The sequence below is a fragment of the Dipodomys spectabilis genome, unplaced genomic scaffold, assembly GCF_019054845.1.
Source record: "Dipodomys spectabilis isolate Male_0828 unplaced genomic scaffold, ASM1905484v1 ptg000568l, whole genome shotgun sequence".
Lineage (NCBI taxonomy): Eukaryota > Metazoa > Chordata > Mammalia > Rodentia > Heteromyidae > Dipodomys > Dipodomys spectabilis.
In genome coordinates, this window is record NW_024871245.1 from 78,741 (window position 1) to 84,096 (window position 5,356).

Genomic DNA, 5,356 nt, shown 5'->3' on the forward strand with positions numbered 1-5,356 from the left:
TAAATAAACTCAGATGTGAGAATGGAAACATCACCACAGAAACAACCAAGATTCTGAACATTATAAGGGAATATTTTCAAATCTTTATGCGAATAAGTTTGAAAACTTGGCAGAAATGGACCTTTTGCTAGCAATTATCAACATGCAAATACTAAACCAAGATGAGTTAAAGCATATTAAGGGGCCCACATCAAGCATTGAAATAGACACAGCAAAAAGAGACCTCCCATGTAAGAAAATCCCAGGACATGATGGATTTACAGCGGAACTATACAAGAGCTTCAAATTAGAGCTCACACCAATACTACTCCAACTCTTAAATGAAATTGAAAGAGAAAGTTCACTACTGAAAACATTCTATGAAGCCATCATAACCCTCATCCCAAAACCAGGCACGGACTCATCAAAGAAAGAGAAGTGTAGACCCATTTCTTTGATGAACATTGATGCAAAACTTCTCAACAAAATTTTGGCCAATCGACTTCAACAATTCATCCAAAAAATCATACACCAATATACAGGATTTATTTCAGGGATGCAAACCTGTCTCAATATACACAAATCAATTAATATAATTCATCACATCAACAAGAGCAAAGATTAAAACCACATGGTTATCTCAACAGATTCAGAAAAAGCATTGGACCAGATCCAACACCCCTTTATCATGAAGGTTCTGGAAAAATTAGGAATCCATGGAACATTCCTCAATACAATAAAAACTGTATATGGAAAACCTACAACCAGCATTATAATTAATAGTGAAAAACTAAAGCCATTTCCTCTTAACTCGGGAATGAAACAAGGATGTCCACTCTCTCAACTTTTCTTCAATTTAGTATTAGAATGCCTAGCTACAGAAATAAGACAATATGCCAACATAAAAGGGATCCAAATAGGGAAAGAAGAAGTAAAATTCTCCCTCTTTGCAGATGACATGATCTTGTACTTAAAGAAAACCACGGACACCACTCCCAAATTACTCAAGCTGATTCAAACCTGGAAAAATACCAGGGTATAAAATTAACCCTCAAAAATTAATGGCTTTTCTGTATGCCAACAATGAGAAAAGTGTGGCTCAAATCAAGAAAGCTTTTCCATTTGTAATAGCCCCACAAAAAATAAAATATCTAGGAATTAACTTAACCAAAGAAGTGAAGGACTTCTCTGATGAAAACTTTAAAAATCTGAAAAAGGAAATCAAAACAGAACTTAGAAAGTGGCAAAAACCTCCCATGTTCCTCGATAGGAAGGATGAACCTTGTGAAAATGGCAATATTTTCCAAGGCTATCTACAAGTTCAATGTCATACCTATCAATATTCCAATCGCATTCTTCAAGGAAATAGAAGAGGCAATCCAAAAATTCATATGGAACAACAAAAGACCCCCAATTGAAAAAAGCGATCCTTAACAGAAAGAACAGTGTTGGAGGAATATCAATACCAAATTTCAAACTCTACTACAAAGCCATAGTAATTAAAAGAGTTTTGTATTGGCACAAGAAAAGATCTCAGGAACAATGGAATAGAATTGAAAACCCAGAAATGAACCTACAGATCCATAATCATCTAATATTCGATAAACGATCTAAAAAGATAAAATCGAAGAAAGGCTGTTCAGTAAATGGTACTGGCAAAATTGGTTAATCACTTGTAGAAAATTAAGGCTAGATCCTTATATATCACCCTGTACCAGAATCAAGCCCAAATGGATCAAAGACCTTGGAGTCAAACCAGACACTCTGAAAACATTACAGGATGGAATAGGAGAAACCCTAGGTCTCCTTGACAAAGGCTGAAATTTTCTGAAAAGAAATGCAAAAGCACAACAAATGAAAGAAAGGTTGGACAAATGGGATTGCATGTAATTGCAGAGCTTCTGCATAGCAAAGGACATAGCTAGCAGGATCAATAGAAAGCCCACGGAATCGGAGAGGATCTTCACTAGCCATACAACCGACAAGGGTTTCATATCTAAAACAGACCTGGAAATCAAAAAATTAAATCCCCCAACAACAAATACTCAAAGAAAATACTGCCCAATAAATAAGTGGGCTAAAGACATAAAGAGAAACTTCTCTGAAGAGGAAAGGAGGGTGACCAATAAAGACATGCAGAAATGCTCAACCTCCCTAGCCATAAAAGAAATGCAAATCAATCAACACTGAGATATCACCTCACCCAAGTTAGAATGGCTATAATCAAGAACTCTAATATCAACAGATGCTGGAGGGAATGTGGACAGAAGGGAACCTTACTTCATTGTTAGTGAGAGTGTAATGTTTTTCAACCACTTTGGAAAGTAGTATGGAGGTTCCCCAAAGACTCCACATAGAGCTCCCCTATGACCCAGCAATCCCACTTTTGGGCATTTACCCAAATGATCACAAACAAGACCATACTAAAGCTACCACACAGATATATTTATTGCAGCATTACCATAGCTAAGATATGGAACCAACCCAGATGTCCCTCAGTAGATGAATGGATCAAGAAAATGTTGTATATATACACAATGGAATTCTATGTCTCTATCTGAAAGAATGATATTGCCCCATTTGTTAAGAAATGGAAAACTTGGAAAAAATTATATTAAGTGAAGTAAGCCAGGCCCAAAGAAACAAAGGTCCCATGGTTTCCCTTATTAGCAATTACTAGTGTATGTCTGAGACATGCAGAAATTGTTAGATAAGTTGATGTTAGGTGAAGTGAACCCCAAGATAAGAATTCAAATTTTTTTCTTTTCTGTAATTATTTCTAACATATTTATAAGATGACTTCTTTGTTACTTTTTATGTCCCTCCCGCATGGTATAACCCCTGTTTTCGCTGTATTTGATGTTGGTATAATTTGTGGAGGGGAAGGGGAAAATTTTTTTAAATAGGGATACAGGTGGATCCATTGCAACAATGAGATATACAAGACATTATGTCAAAAACAAATTTTACAACTTTGGTTGGGGGGAAGTGGAATGGGGAAATGGGATGTAAGGGGGGTGAGATGGGAAGGGATAGTAAGGAGAAACAAAGGAGTATGCAACAATGCTTGATAAGAAATGTACTCATTACCTTGCCCATTTAATTGTAACCCCTCTGTCTGGTATTTTCACACTTAAAAAAAAACACAAAAAACCATAAAATATAAAGTGCTTTTGATTAAAAATAAAAATGACTCAGAATAAATTATCAATACAAAAACAATCTTTACAGAAGCAAACTCTCAGAGATATTACATGACTTTGAAAAGGATAAAGTGGCTGAATTTGATATAAATTTAGAAGTATGACCATTCAAAAATATAAAAAGATATTCTTTATTTCATTATATAACAAAAAACAGAAAGTAAATGTTGCTTAGATGATTTTTTTAAAACACAGTCTCTCAGGTGCTGGGAGGGTGGTTCAGTGTAGAGTGCTTGCCTTGCATGCATGAGGTCCTGGGTTTGATTCCTCAGCACCACATAAGCAGAAAAAGATGGAAGAGGTGCTGTGACTCAAGTAGTACCACTAGCCTTGAGCTGAAGAGCTGAGAGACAGCACCCAGGACCCAGAGTTCAAGCCCCAAAACCAACAAAAACAAAACAAAAACCAAACAAAACGCAGTCTCTCACTTTTGTGTGCTCAACATTGTAACACTAGTGCTTCAGTCTAGGGCTAAGATTTTAGGTGTGGACATTTATCAACACTCCTGATTCAGATTCTAATTGATACAATTTTAATCAATATTTTGTTCTTATTAATTTTGCTCTTTGTAAATTCACATATACCTATAAAAAACAGTGTGGCCATCCCAATAACATTCTCAAAGTACTTCCTAATGATGACTTACAAAAAGTTGTTTTATATTACAACAAGGAAAACAATGCTACAAATAAGGAAAACCAATACATAAATATTAATGATTAATAAAATAAAAAAACAATTACCAGTTTCCAGTATTTGAAATGTACTACATATTCGATTTATTATTTTCTCATATTGCTGTACATTTAAAACTGCCTAAGTCTATGATGTTCAACAAAAATTTTATAGGCTACGAGTAGCCTTTAAAGATTATTATTATTATTATTATTATTATTATTAAGATTATTATTTATGGTTCATCTCATCATTTGTATATGGCTTATACCATCATTTGTTCCTCACTAACATATAAAGAAGCCTTTAAATTTTAACAGAAACTGTGCAGTTAATGTCTTAAATCTGCTTCTTTACACAAACACTTTGCAACTTCTCATTAGTAAAGTTTCTATAAACTCTGAAATGTACATATTTAGTAGTATGTACCATGAATCTTAAATGCTTTATGAAAAAGTTTTACAACGTGCTAAATAGTCTTAATTTTGGCATATATGAGCAAATTCCCAAAATTAAACATATTTAAAACATTAAAACTTTTAACAAACCTTAACACTTTCTATAGTTTTCCTTATGGCAGGTTCCTTGTACAGAATAATTGAATTCCTCCTCCTATACATCTGTTGAACAACAAATATCTGGTGTTATTCTGTTTTTGACATGTCAAACTTGACTTTATTCTTAAATGTGTTCTTATGTAAGAAATACATGGTTCTAAAATTTCATGACAATTCTTTTGAATTTAATTTTTGTGGAATTGTCTAGTTTAAGAAAATCAATTACACTTTATGTATAAAAAATGTTCTGTGCTCAATTCAGTAGCACATACACTAACATTGGAACAATAAAGAGAAGAATAGCCCCTGACTGAGGATGACACTCAACTTCGTGAAGCATTCTAGATTTTTAAAAGAACAAATGCTGGAGGGGATGTGGACAGAAGGGAACCTTAATGCATTGTTGTTGGGAGTTTAAACTTGTTCGAAGACTTTGGAAAGTAGTATGGCGGTTCCTCAAAAGACTACAATAGAGCGCCCCTAAGTCCCAGCAATCCCATTTTGGGCATTCACCCAAATGATCACAAACAAGACCATACTAAAACTACCAGCAAAACTATGTTCATTGCAGCATTATTTACCAAAGGTAAGATACAGAACCAAACCCGAGGCCTCAAAGTAAACGAATGGATCAAGAAAATGTATGTGTGTGTGTGTGTGTGTGTGTGTGTGTGTGTGTGTGTGTGTACTGGAATTCTATGCCTCCATCAGAAAGAATGACATCACCCAGTTTGTTAGGAAATGGAAAGACATGGAAAAAATTATATCAAGTGAATTAAGCCAGGCCCAAAGAAGTGAAGTAAGCCAGGCCCAAAGAAAGATAGGTCCCATGGTTTCCTTAATTGCAATAACTAGTATGTGTCTGCTACAAGCAGAAAACATCATATAAGTTGCTGTTAGGCAAAATGAACCCCAAGATAAGGATTCAAATGGTTTTTATTT

The 5,356-nt window shown here is 34.7% G+C and overlaps 1 non-coding gene across 1 annotated transcript; it reads left to right on the plus strand.

The window, feature by feature from the left end:
* The first annotated feature begins 4,663 nt into the window (after positions 1-4,663).
* On the plus strand, positions 4,664-4,765 carry LOC122100190. The gene has a single exon (XR_006146127.1). It is a non-coding gene; the product is annotated as a U6 spliceosomal RNA (small nuclear RNA).
* Positions 4,766-5,356: the final 591 nt, after the last annotated feature.